Source organism: Chenopodium quinoa, unplaced genomic scaffold, assembly GCF_001683475.1.
Source record: "Chenopodium quinoa cultivar QQ74 unplaced genomic scaffold, ASM168347v1, whole genome shotgun sequence".
Taxonomy (NCBI): domain Eukaryota; kingdom Viridiplantae; phylum Streptophyta; class Magnoliopsida; order Caryophyllales; family Amaranthaceae; genus Chenopodium; species Chenopodium quinoa.
This window is the reverse complement of record NW_018744970.1, coordinates 804,100-818,938: the sequence shown is the minus strand read 5'-3', so window position 1 is coordinate 818,938 and position 14,839 is coordinate 804,100.

The following is a 14,839-nucleotide window of genomic DNA, read 5'->3' as shown; positions in this document are numbered from 1 at the left end:
GCTTGTAAAATAAATCTAGACGCTTTTTAATGTCTACATAATTGCACATTTTCAAATTTCAAAGACTTTGGCGCCATACCATAGGCTGACACGAATAAACGCAAGACAACAAAAAACGTCGCTAAATTTGATTATGTGGACAGGAAAAAGCGTCGCTAAAAATCTACATACTTTTGGGATGATGCGCGAAATACATAATTTTCGACGCTTCGTATATTAGTTTGGACACTAAAAAGCGTCGAGAATCTTGCATTTCTTGCAGCGTCCCTGAAAAATTTTCGACTCACGGATTTTCGACGCTTTTTTGCAGCGTCGAGAAATAATTTTTGACTCTTTTTAGCGTCGAAAAAAGGCCTAAAAAGCGTCCAGAAAACACGCTTTTTGTAGTAGTGATAGTTTGTTTTTGATGATGGTTTAGAGTGTTGTTGCTCATGATGCATACTTGTGACTCATGGTCCTTACTCATTAGATCACAAAAGCGTCTAGATTGAGGTGGTTCCTATAAGGAGGTGGTTCCTATAGGGAGGTGGTTCCTATAAGTCCCTGCAAAATGTCGAGCTAAGAGGGCTAGATGCTCTACCTATAGGGAGGTGGTTCCTCCTCCTTCCCACATTTTAGAGACTTATGGAAATTGAGATCACAAAGAAAGAGCATTGGGAGAGATTTGCCAAGCTTTCAACTCGGATACCTTTTTTTACTGGACTCTATGATTCGTCGGCGACTACTTCGTTGGGTATCGACGATGATGTGAGATTTTTGGCTCGAAACTTGGGGTTAGAGGAATTATTAAGACTTCTTGCCCACACTCACTCTCGGATTAATTTCGAATTCCTCTCTTCACTTGAAATCCTTGAGGAGGATTTGGAAGGTGAAACTTCTTGAAGAATTTCTTTTCAAGTTTTCATCAATGATCATACGGTGCCTCTTTCCTATCTTAATGAGGTTTTAAAGTTTCCAACTCTTAGTGAGGATTTCCCACTTGTGTATTCGGTATTTGATGTTGTGTAACATGATAAAAATTATAGTGAATTCAAGTGGTGGAGGCATATTTCTATCGAGGACTCATATAGTCCTCAATATTCTAAGGTGTCGTCAATTATTCATGCGGCCTTGAGGTATTTTAGCCGACTCCTTACATAGGCTTTCTTCTCCAAGGAATCTCTTGGTGCTATTTGTCGAGAGGAGTTGAGTTAGTTATCGCTAGCAAATAAGCCATTTGAAGAGGGGGTAGCGGTCATCGACTTCACTTCGTATTTGCTCGACCGTTTCATTGATTTAAGAGATGGTGTCCATCTCTCCGAAAGTATCTAATTAGGGGGTACGATTACCATTTTGATCCATTCTCTCAACAAGAAGTTTGAAGCAATGGTCGAGTCGCTTGTCCCAACCCATGATAAAAGGGAGAAAGCTCCTTACCATTTCTTAAGCATCTATGCCATGATTAATCAATGTTTTTTGGAGCACACCACCAAAGCAAACTTGTACATTTGGAAGTTTACAAGGACTACGGATTGGTGCCCCATCCCTCACCCCGAGGCTATGGTTAGATGTGTGAACACCCCTCTTGCATGGAGACCTAACAAGGTGTCGATTCATCAAGCCCTCAAGAAAGCTCTGTTGCCTAACCTCCGGCATAATACTTTTCTTCCTCTTGCTCCCTCTTCATCCCGGGGAGGTAAATCTTCCCTGGGAGGTACATCCTCGACTCCTCCCTCTTCTTCTACTATTTCCACTATTGCCTTGTCTGTTTTTCATGCGAAAACTGATTCCATAGCAAATGTTCTAAATTGTTCACCTTTGGGGTACCATTTTGTATTAGGTTATGGCTTTCATGCTAGGCAAGTATATGATTTTCATGTCATGAAGGGGGGATATCCAACCATATCTTAACTATCCGTACCTACCGGTCTAACACGGACCCATACCTTAGTGGGAGCCTTTTAATGAGACCGTCAGCCCTAGGTTGTGTTATCCTTATTTGGAGGGGCCTAATCTACCTCCTTATGCTATTAGGGGGACCTCCTTGACCTCTTAAGATTATAAGAGGCCGAGAGGATGTGATTTACTTACGATCTGGCAAACCCTAACCCTTTTCCTTCTCCAGAGACTTTTGGCCGTTGTAAGTTATCGGGCGAGCCGGTCCTTGATGATTGGTCTCACTTCTTTGCTAGGGATAGAGCCGAGAAGGCAAGGAGGTTGAAGGGTAAGGGCCCTATGCTCATGGATGATGTTTCTAGCCCGGTTTCTAGTGATGTTGGTGAGGGGAGTGCTCATTCTACCCCTTACCATAGTGCCGAGTGATACCATATTAGCTACCCTCCCTTTTATGCTTGGGTGCATATATTTTGTTTCTTTGCCAGCTTGTAGCTTGGTTTTAGCTTAGGGGAGGGGTAGCTCATTTTTAGCTTGGGGGAATATTCTTATGTCTGATGCGCTTCTTTTGTCTCCCCCTTGCTTCTTTGGTTCACTTTGGCTTTATCTCACACCTGTTGTTTTTCTGTGCTGATGATTTATGCTACTGTTTGTTCCCTGCAATAGTATTCTTGTTTCGGGTTTTTTTGGGTTTCCTCGGATACTGGTCACGCTCTCCAGGCAACGAGATGGTCCCACCTGCAAAATAACGAATATTCCGGTAAATGGAATATTCGCCTCCGACGATCAAGTTAGTGATCAGAACGGAAAAGGCTAGAGAGAGAAAATGTAGAGAGAAGTTGGAGCTATTTAATGCTCTGTTGTGTATATCAATGTCTTGAAAAAATCCCCCTCCCATCATAAATGATTGGGGTATTTATAGGGGTGGGGCTCGTGCCCCTTTTTAGGGTTTGTACCTTAGATTGGCGTGGCGTGATTGGCTGCGCAATCAGTGAATGCCACGTGTTGCCCTGGGGGCGCCGTTTTACGGCTTTCATTGGTATCTCTCGGGATTTGGGCCCTGACGTTGCTAGGGCTTTTTGGTGTGCTGATTAAAGAGGGAACACATGCCCTAAACACATGGCATCTTCTCATGATGACACGTGTCACCCTTTAACTGGGCCACATGTCGCTACGAGATTGGCCTGAGACCTTAATGGCTCTGAATTGCATGGCATCTTCCCATGGTGACACGTGTCACCCTATAACTGGGCCACGTGTCACTGTGGGATTGGTCCACACATACGAGGTATTTTTACCCTCAACATTTTCCCCTCAGAGGGGGTGGCTCGTACGCTTACAGGCCGACTCCTCTGATCTTAAATAGCCTTGGTGCGTACAGGTGTATTAGGGTTTTATCAGTTTTCTGTCCGCCTGACAACTTTAGACGGAACGTCTATCTATACAGAGGGCGCGGACGAAAGTAGGTTGTCTCGCTTTTAGGAGATGCGACCGTCTTGCCATTGCGAAGGGAGCTTTAGCTCTGCTAACTTCCCTTTGGACGCGCCGTTTATTAGGTCGTCATCTTTTCCGCTTAATTTAACGGAGTTGTTCCTTGTCCCTCCAAATTGTAGGTCTCATTTTCAAATTATAACCATTTAGCTTTGTTTAGGCGGGAAAGATGAATTTACTATCTTACCCCCATAAATTTTGCATATATATACAAGAGGTTTGACCTCATTTTGGCACTTTGGAACTTTACATTCTCTAGAGAGAAGTCAGAGCTTCTAGAGAGAGAAAGTGAGTTTTTTCTTTGAATCTTCGAGAGCTCCGTCGTGCGTTTGAGTTTTCCGGGCACTTTTGTTGAGTTTTCTGATCAACTTTCAAGGCTTCCAAGTTTTCAACACGTACAGAGGTAGGCCGCCTGCTTTCTTTTCTTTGCATTTTTATTTCTTTGTTCATTTAAAATCTAGCTCAACACTCGGCTTCGTCCGTTTCTCCTCATGAGGCCGGCCGTTCGCCTGGGACTGAGGAGTCTAGAGTGGACGGAGATGAGTTGTCTCCTTCATGGAGTGGGTCCATTTCTAGTGCATATCAACTCACATCCACCCATTCTTCTCTGTCCCTATAGTCGAACATGGCACGGATAAGGCAGACGCATGATCTTTATGCGGCCAGAAATCCAGACGGAATTCTGGTGAACCCTAGGCCTCCATATGACCCAAATAATGCCAACTTAGAGACCCCTTCTTCCTCTCCTACGACTGCTTCCACGGGCACTCATTGCTCGGCCGTGGAAGTAACTTCCTCGTTCAAGGAGCGCCAAAGAACTCAAGGCGCTTCTGCTACGTGGGGAACGTCCGGGCGAACTTCGGAGTTGAGGTTCCCCCAATATGCCAACTCGGTCATGGATGGGGCCGAGTTGCTACTCTGTGAAGGGCCTGATTCCTCTTCTCGAGCGGACGCTGATACGTCCGTCCTAACTCCCTCAGAACTCTATCTCCGATATGGCAGGTCAGACAGACCAAGAACAGGGGTCTCAATTAATGAACCGTGCGAATTGCCCCCTCGCAGAGCCCCTCCTACGGGGAGTCAGGCGGCCGGTGCCAAAGATAAAGGCAAAAGGCCCCTTGAGGAAATTGTTTCTCCCCGAGGCGGCCATAGTTCTAGGAGCCGCAGCTCAGCGGAGGCAGCCGATCTGGACAGAGTGTTGTCTTCCGAGTTTGGGAGCATTCCTCAGCGAGAAGAGGATGACGTTGAGAATGCGGCCGAGGGCGAAGCGGCGGCCGCTGGTGGCGAAGAGGTGATCGAGGAGGATGTTTCCAATATTAACAACTTCAAGGATCCGTTCGTCTGTACGGTGGGTAGCACAGCCTTGGGCTACCTAAACTACAAATTTGAGGAATACAAGGCGTTTCTCCACCTTGGGGAGGGATTCGAGATCCAGCCTCCAAGGAAATCCCACGCTCTGGCCGCTTGGGAGGAAGAGAGGCCGCGCCAAAGATCCTTTAGCGTCTACAGGGCGGCCTAGACGTAGGACTCCGCTTCCCCCTCCATCCTTTCGTCCGCACGATTTTGGACGAGTATGACATAACCCTCTTCCAGCTGATGCCAAACAGCTGGTTGAACATTTTTGGGTACTTGGTGACGTGCATCTGCAAAGGCTTCAAGCCATACTTTGCATTTTTCTGTGAGATGCACTCACTGACTAAGCTAGTTCATCTTGAGCACCACTAGAGACTACATGATGGTGGTGGACCGCGTCTTTAAGTGGCGTGACTGGAAGCACCGATTCAACCGCATCAAGACCAAAGATGTTGAACTTAACTTGCGGATGAATCGGTTCAATGCTAAGACAATTCAACTTGGACGCGGGGACCTTAAGCCTGATAAGCCACCCGTCCACCCCCAGCCAGGAGTACTAGCTTGAATATTTCAAAGTCAAGCGGGTGAGAAGGAACGGCAAAACTGAGCGCTTTACAAGTAACTGGGTCTTTTTATCCAGCTGGCTACGGGATCCCACATTTATGTCTGCCTATGGCCTGTACAAGAACCTGCCCCAAGGTGGACGCACGGACACATATACATATACAGATTATTAGAGTTTGAAGAATTTTCTAACACTTTCCTTTTCTCTTTCAGCTGAGGCGTACAAGATGCTTAACCCAGAGCAGAAAGGGGAGGTTAACATGACGGAGATTGACTTGGCTCGGTACAAGGCTCGCCAGAAGCTGTACGAGCAATCTAAAGAAGTAAGTATATCCATCTTGATTTCTTTCTTTCGGTCGTGTATGTATTACAGAAGAGATCTTCTTCCTAACTTGGCACGACCTATCAATTATATTATCTTGCTCCCTTTTTACTAACCTTTTCCTCTACAGCTGGCCACTCCAACCCCTAGGTCCAAACGGAAGCAGTCGTCCCCTACGCCCAAGACGGACAAGGACGGCAAGGCGTCCAAACAAAGGAAGACGGTCGCGTCCAAGACCACTTCAACTTCTGCGGCCAAGACGACGTCGCGGACTGCCTCTAAGCAGTCCAAAGGAGAAAAACCCCAGCTGAGTGATAGCGGGGCCTCTAAGTTAGGGTCATGTTAGGTCCGAGAAATCGGATGATAGGGGTAAGTCGACCCCGGCAAAACCGACCGGGCCAGAATTGACTCCGCCCGTTCAAAGAGTCAACGAATTTGATTGGCTTAAAGCCAGTCAGTCATCCGGCGATCAGCCTGGCTGGACGGGGGAAGAGGGTGACGAGCCTGCGCCACCCCCGCCATTCACTTTCAACCTTCCTACCCCTCCAAGCTTCTCTGACGGTCAGTCCGAGTGATTTTGAATTTTATACTTCGTTTCTTCTTTTTTTTTTTTTTACTGAGATTAAATTAAACTCTTTGCGTCCGCATACAGACATTCCAGAGGAGCTACAAATGAAGCTGCCCAGCCAGTCCCTTACTAGGGCGGACATGAAGGCTATGCGGGAAGCCATGGACTGGGCCTTCCCTGCTGAGCAGCGAGATAAGCTGCGGGGGATACATGAGGGCTTCCTCGGCCCCATGATCAATTGCAGCGCTGAGGTAACTTTTACCCTCAAATGCACTTAGTCAATTTTTCACTCTTACTTTGCTAACACATTTACCCTGTACGCAGCTCTTCATGCGGCTGAATGCCTTCCTGGAATGGAAGGACAAGGAGAATGAGCGGCTGAAGCATGCCTGGTCCCAGATCCAGAGGACCCAGGATGCCATTACTGGGTAAGAGGCCGTCCAGCGCCGGTATTTCAAAACCCAAATCAACGCCCTGTCCGACAAGGCGGCGCGACAGGCGGAAGATTTGGTGAAGCTGGGCGAGGCCCTTCAGCAAGAGTCCGTGGCCAGAGATGCCATGAGACAGAAGAGGGATTAGGCCCTGCTGGACGGCCAGCGCTTGAGGGAAGGGTTCGAGGCCTCTGAGAAGCTTTGAAGTGATGTGACCTTGGCCAAAAACACCTGAAGGAGGCCTTGGACGAGGCGGACGCTCTGAGAGCCGAGGTGGAAAGTTTAAAGAAGTTCGTTGAGGACTTAACTCTCCAATTGCAAACACCTCGGGCCCCCAGTGCAGATGAGGTAGTCCGCAATGAGCAGAATGCTGAAGACAGGCTGAAGAGCCACTTCTTTGAGGCTTTTAAGCTTATGGTGGACGAAGGAGAGGCGACCTTTTATCAAGAACGCTTCACCAAGCGTCTTAACTTTGTCTGCCTCAAAGAAGAGGCTAAGAAGGCCAGGCAGCCTTCCCCCGAGCTTGACGTCACGCCAACTACCTCAGAGGAGGAGGAAGACGAGGGAGTGGCAGCCAGCAAAGATGGTGAGGCTGAGAGCAAGGATGTGCCTGCTGATGACGCGTCCCTTGCCGCCGTTCAAGAGCCCGACCCAGGCCAGAGTCCAGCTTCTACTCCAGCCGCCCCGTGATTTCAGCTTTTTCCTGCCTTAGTTAATTATTTTATTTTTATTCTGTATTTGCCGCCTTTTTGAGAGATTTTATGTAAAGAACTTTGCCGCCCTTTGAGCGGTCTTTTATAAATTCAGCTTTCAGATTTTGCTTCATACTTTGCAAATTTTACACTTAAGTTTTTGCATTTTCGTACGCATACTTTTTCACGTTTGAGCGATTTTATGTACGCGTATTTTTGTATCTTTGTACAATTGTGGGGCATGCCCCTTTATTCGGCGTTCGCCTAGTCCATATTTTGGGTGGTTTGATTGACTTGGTAGAGTTTATACCCTAGGTGGTATGACTTCTAACAAGTTAATCAAATCATAATAATGATTGCCCTTGGACTAGGTGGTACGCCGAATCAACACATTAATTGGCCGTTCAATTGGCTTTATGTGAGTTTGTCCGTTGAAACTATCGCTCGGACGCACTCAGAAAATTTCTTGTATGATCTCAACTTTAAATTTTCATGCTCGGCTGGGCTGGAATGACTAGGTATGCCCTTGCCCCATTATATGGGTTTCACAGGGTACCTTACCTTTTCCGTCCGCCTTAATTAAGGGCGGACGTATTCATATGACTCGGCTAGAATGCCTAGGTATGCCCTTGCCCCATTAGATGGGTTTCACAGGGTACCTTACCCTTTCTGTCCGCCTTAATTTAGGGCGGACGTATTCATATGACTCGGGATCGAGTTGCCCGTTCTTATTTTATTTAATTTACTTTTGTTCTGCGACCTAGTTGCTATGTTTCAAGCAACCTACTCGCAAATTTCACGCGTCCTATCCGTATAAGTTATGACAGTGCAAATGAGCATAAATTAAATGGAAAAATAATTATAACAATGTTTGACTTTTCATTAATTTGCCAAAATTACATTGTTGTGGCCGTACAACTTACATTGCTCGGTCAACAGACCTAGCTGTATACACAACTTTTGGCTAAGTACTTAAACATAATATCTCTTCAGATTGTAAGTGTTCCATGTACGCGGAATGGGTAGGCCGTTCATGGCTTCAAGACGGTAAGTCCCATCTCGGACCTCTTCCCTGACTCGATACGGCCCTTCCCAATTTGGGGTCAGCTTCCCATCCTCATTTGCTCGTCCCACAGCCTCCCTCTTCCTTAGGACCAGATCTCCCAACTTTATCGGCCGCTTTGACACTCGGCGATTGTACGCCCTTGTCATCCGTAGACGATAGATTTCGTGTCTAACTGCCGCGTTGCCCCTAGCTTCAGGAAGGAAGTCTAGGGCGGTCTTCATGGCTTCCCAATTGGTCGCTTCATCATATAGCATCACCCTAAGGGTGGGCTCATACATTTCAATTGGAAGGACCGCCTCAGCACCATAGACTAAGAAGAAGGGAGTTTCTCCTGTGGAACTCTTGGCCGTGGTTCGTATGGACCACTGCACATTGACTAACTCATCAGCCCATAAGCCGCATTCTCTTTCAAGCTTGCGCTTAATTCCATTGAAGATCAATTTGTTGTATGCCTCTACCTGACCATTTGCTTGTAGTCAGCCGACTGAAGCAAAGAAGTGAGTTATGCCTTGGTCTTTCAACCATTCTTTTAGTTGAGGCGTTTCGAACTGGGGTCCGTTGTCAAACACCATAGACTGAGGAACGCCAAAGCGTGTAATGATACTCTTCTATATGAAAGCGGAAACATCAGTCCATTTGATGCCCCGGACAACCTCGGCCTCTACCCATTTTGTGAAGTAGTCTACTTCTACAAACACATACCGCCTTTGGTCGGACGCTGGTGTGTACGATCCTAAAATGTCCATCCCCCATTTGGCAAAGGGGAGCGGACTACTGATGGCCGAAAGATTGTTGGCGGGTTGGTGAATTAATGTTGTGAACCTCTGGCACTTGTCACACTTCTTTACCATTTCCATTGCTTCCGACTTTAAGCTCGGCCAGTAGTAACCCAGGCGGGCAGCCTTTTCAGCCAAAGCTCATCCTCCAATGTGAGAACCGCACTACCCCTGGTGAAGATCATCCAAGACATCATGCCCTCTCGCAGGAGTGATGCATTTCAGGTACGGCTTTACAAATGCCTTTTTGAACAACTCTCCTTGCTTAATTTCAAACCAGGCCGCTCTCTTTTTCATCAGCCAACTCTCTTTAGGATCGGCCGGGAGTAATCCGTCCTTTAGGTAAGATATGATCCCGTCTATCCAAGTGGAGCTTCTATCAATGGCATGTACTGGTTTAGCATCAATACTCCTCTTTTCTTTTACTTCCCAAAACACCGACCTGGGAGTATCACATGATGCTGAGGATGCTAACTTAGAGAGGGCGTCCGCCTGATGATTGGACGAACGAGGGACCTGCTGTACAGTAAAATGATCTAGGATCTTAGCCTCATCTTTTACAATCTTCAAGTATTTTATCATAGTCGGCTCCCTCGCCTCGAAGTCTTCATTCACCTGGCCGACTACAAGTAGGGAGTCCGAGCATACATCAATTTTTGTCGCTCCTGCCGCCTTACACATTCTAACGCCGGCCAAGAGGGCTTCGTACTCGACCTCATTATTAGAGGCTTGAAACTAAAATCTCATAGCGTACTCAAACTTATCTCCCTCAGGAGACTGGCATATAACACCTGTACCGCAATCAGTAGCTGTCGCGCTACCATCCACGAACACTTTCCAGATTTGGTCTCCGGTCGTCTGAAGATCCGACCGAGTCATTTCAGCTAAAAAATCAGCAAAGTCTTGCCCCTTGATTGCTTTTCTTGGCTCAAATGTAATATTCAAGCCTCTCATTTCCAAGGCCCATTTAAGCATGCGGCCGCTTGCCTCTAGAGTCGTAAATGGCTTCTTCAAAGATTGGTCTGCGTAGACCACAATTGAATGTGCCAAGAAGTATGGGCGCAGCTTTTTCGATGCCATGTATAATGCCAAGCCAAATTTTTCAATGGGGGGATACCTTAGCTCAGCGTTATGTAGCACGTGGCTAATAAAGTAGACAGGGATCTGGCGGCCGTCTCGTTCAACAAGTAGGACGACACTTAAGGAGTGTTCAGAGATGGCAAGATAGATGAACAACTTCTCGCTCTTAAGTGGACTGACAAGCCGAGGCAATGTATGTAGATGGCCTTTTAGCTGTACGAAGGCTTCCTTGGCCTCCTCTGTCCACTCGAACATGGCTTTCTTCTTTATGGTTTGAAAGAAATAGCGGCACATATCCCCTGATCTTGGCAGAAATCTACCAAGTGCGGCCAAACAGTCGGTCAATCTTTCGACTTCTTTAATTGTCCTTGGTGACTTCATGTCCATGACGGCTTGGATTTTTTCAGGGTTGGCCTCAATTCCACGTTGATCAATTAAAAATCCGAGAAATTTATCGGACTCAACACCAAAGACACATTTCTTTGAATTTAACATCATCTTATGCCGCCTGAGTTTGGTGAAAGTTTCTCGTAGGTCCTTCAAATGGTCGGCCGACTCTTTTCACTTGACAATCATGTCATCAATGTACGCCTCCATATTCCGGCCGAGCTGATCTTTGAAGACGGTATTAACAAGTCGTTGAAAGGTAGCTGGGGCATTCTTAAGGCCGAATAGCATAACTTTGTAACAATACAACCCCTGCTCAGTTACGAACGCTATTTTCTCCTGATCTTCTTCCCATAATGGAATTTGATGGAATCCGGAGTATGCGTCCATAAAACTCATCAGGGCATGCCCGGCTGTCTAATCAACCAGGCAGTCGATTTTGGGCAGGGGAAAGCTATCCTTAGGGCATGCCTTGTTCAGATCGGTATAATCCACAAACATTCTCCAAGTTCCATTCGGCTTCTTCACGAGGACCACATTGGCCACCCATTCTGGGTAATAACATTGCCGAATGAAACCGACGCCCTGAAGCTTTTTGACTTCTGCTGCAGCCGCCTGATTCCTCTCTTCTCCATGATTCCTTTTCTTCTGGAGGACAGGTTTAACGGCCGGGTTTACAACCAATTTATGCACGGCCAAGTCAGGGCTTATACCTGGCATCTCGCTGACATCAAATGCAAATACATCCTTGAACTCTCTTAATAACTGAATTACCACATCCCCAAGCACACCCAAAGCTATAGTGCCCACACTAACCGTCCGACCTAGTTGATCGGGGTCAAGCACTATATCTTGGTGGCTGCCGGCCGGTCGAGATCGTAAATCCTCTGGCCGACCAACAGTCATTAGTTGCTTGGTTGCTCCATCTTGGTCGCCTTACGCTTTTGGCCGACCTGTTGTGTTGGGAGTGAGGTCCCTTCTTTTGGCTCGGACGATTTTGGTCCGCGCGTTGTAGGCTTAACTGCCAACTGATTACATTCTTTTTCCATCTTCTGACTTCCTTGGATTGTACCTATTTTCCCGTCCGTCCTCTCAAACTTTAGCAGCATTAGGTGAGGCACAATGACTGCTTTTGCTGCATTCAGTGTAGGACGGCCGAGTATGACATTATATCTAGTCAGTTCTTTCACAACCAAGAAGCGGACAACCATATCTCTTCCTTCCCCTTTTTGCCTGAATCGGACATGTAAGTTATCCGTCCCACTGGGTGGATGACATTCCCCCCAAATCCAACCAACGGGTGAGTGATGTCCTGGAGAGCATCCTCTGGGAAGCTTAGATTCTTCAAGGCGGCCAGGCTGATGATATCAGCCGTGCTACCCGTGTCAATCAATATTCGTCCGACCTTCAAATTGGCTATCTTCATAATGAATACCGTGGGATCATTGTGCAAGGCTTTGACCTCCCCTGGATCGGCTTCACTGATGGTTACTTCGGGGAAGGGTTCATCCTTTACTGAGTCTATTTGCATCACTTTTCCCAGGTTGCGGGCGTCCTGCTTGATCCCTCTCATAGTGGGGCCGCCTGAGGCAAATCCTCCTGATATCACGGCCACAAAACCTGAATCAATGTTGTTGCCATCATCTTCCTTATCTTTGTTCTTATCATTCTTCTGTCTTTGCTCGGACGTGTTGTTTGTCCGTGTGTAAGTGAATTTGGACTTCATCACATACGAATTTAGCATGCCCTTCTCGGCTAGCTTGTCCAGCAGTCTCTTCAAGTTGATACAATAGTTGGTGTCATGTCCCACGTCCTTGTGGTAATGACAATACTTGTTCTTGTTCCTATAATGAGTCGGGCCTCTCAGCGGCTGTGGCTTCTCAAACTCAAACTTATCCTTGATTTCCATCAGAATAGAATAACAATCCTTGTTAAATTTAAACTGAGGCTCGTACGCCTTGACCTTCTTGGACATCTGTGGTTGGGCATCAGCCACCCAGACTTCCTTTCTCTATTTTCCTTTTTTCTTTTGTCCGGCCGAGTCTTGCTGAAAAGGTTTTTTCTCAGCCCCCTTCGCCGGCGCTTCTGTTTTCGTGAGCGAACAAAAGTCTGTCGCCTCAATATAAGCTTCGGCTTCCCGCAGAACACCTGCGTATGTCCGAATCTTTTTCCTTACCAGGTCAAATTTAAAACCATTGTGCCTTAATCCCTAGAGAAATTCAGAGTAAGCCATTTCGTCCGGCAGATTATGAATTTGGGCTTTTTCTTGGTTAAATCATTGTACGTACGAGCGTAAGCCCTCATTTTTTCCTTGGATGATTGTCGCCAAGTTAAGGCTAGTCTTTCGAGGTGGTATGTTGTATGAAAAATTTCCCACGAACAACAAACTAAGAGCAGTAAAACAATTGATACTTCCGGCCGGCAAACTCTTGATCCAGTCCTACGCCACACCTTTCAGAGTGGCCGGGAAACATTTGCACCGAGTAGTTTCATCTACGCTTTGCAAGTACATCGGGTTCCTTTATGAGGTGATGTGCTCTTCTGGGTTGCCCGTGCCATCATAGGCTCCCACAAGTACACTCTTCACCTTTGGTGGCTGAGAGGAATTTATGATATCTTGCGAAAACGGGGGCGGCTTATCTCCCAGAGTAAGTAGGCGCATCTGCCAATCGATGGGTTGCGGTTGCACGAACGGTCCAGCCAGATAGGGATTATGTCCGTACACCTGCCCTATGGCCCATATTGTCCGTATGCCTGGGGGTTCGGCTGCATCAAGCCATTGAACCCCTGAGGAGGCTGATATTGCAGTGATAGGGCTATAATAGGAGTTGGAGCATGAAAGACTAGAATAGGAGTTGGGGTACGGACCGCCTGACATCCGCTGGTGATGGCCGTGTTGGTATGTTGGGAAAGAGAATGATGTGAGAAATCATACGACATAGTTGGGGTTGAGGCCGTGTCTGAATAGGCGGCGCGCTCCCGCTGCTTATGCTGAAGGTAATCTCTTTCATCCTTCCATCGTCTGGACAACTCAGGCTTCTCTCTGCGAGGCTACCTACCCCTCCCCCCAGCCGACTGCGTTTTCGCCAGCAAGTCAGAGAAATTAGTCTGTGGCACTATCGGGGACCTTCCAGTCGGCCTTCGAAAGGGAGTGTTTCCAGCGTCCATTGCATGGACCTCTTTGCTGTGCGTCTTCTTTGGAGCCCTCTGCTCCTCTCTCCTGGGCGGCTGCCTAGAGGTAGAGGCTCCATTGTTTTCAATCTCTTTTCTAATTTGTTAAGCAAGACCTTAAGAGAGGCTGCGGTAACAGGAGGGTCATCATCTTCTTGAAATGTGGCTATCAGAGGATCGCTAGTACGGACTGTAGGGATTAAATCCTCTACATGTCCATCCTCCCCTGGATTAGGTGTCTAACCGTATATCGCCATAGCGTACGAGTATCCCCACAGACGACGCCAAATGTTTCGGGTGTTTTTTGAATTTCCTCGGATACTGATCATGCTCTCCAGGCAACGAGACGGTCCCGCTTGCAAAATAACGAATATTCCGGTAAACGGAATATTCGCCTCCGACGATCAAGTTAGTGATCAGAACGGAAAAGGCTAGAGAGAGAAAATGTTGAGAGAAGTTGGAGCTATTTAATGCTCTGTTATGTATATCAATGTCTTGAAAAAATCCCCCTCCCATCATAAATGATTGGGGTATTTATAGGGGTGGGGCTCGTGCCCCTTTTTAGGTTTGTACCCTAGATTGGCGTGGTGTGATTGGCTGCGCAATCAGTGAATGCCACGTGTTGCCCTGGAGGCGCCGTTTTACGGCTTTCATTGGTATATCTCGGGATTTGGGCCCTGACGTTGCTAGGGCTTTTTGGTGTGCTGATTAAAGAGGGAACACATGCCCTAAACACTTGGAATCTTCTCATAACGACACGTGTCACCCTCTGACTGGGACACGTGTCGCTACGAGATTGGCCTGAGACCTTAAGGGCTCTAAATTGCGTGGCATCTTCCCATGGTGACACGTGTCACCCTATAACTGGGCCACGTGTCACTGTGGGATTGGTCCACTTATACGAGGTATTTTTACCCTCTATAATTTTGCTTATGCTTCTTAGTTTTGTTATCTGTCTGTTGATTTCTACTACTTATGATATATTGATGATCAAGTTCTTGATTTTTGTCTTCCAGATGATTGATTGCTCTCTGATTGGCTTATTTTTCTCTCTACTCCGATTCTC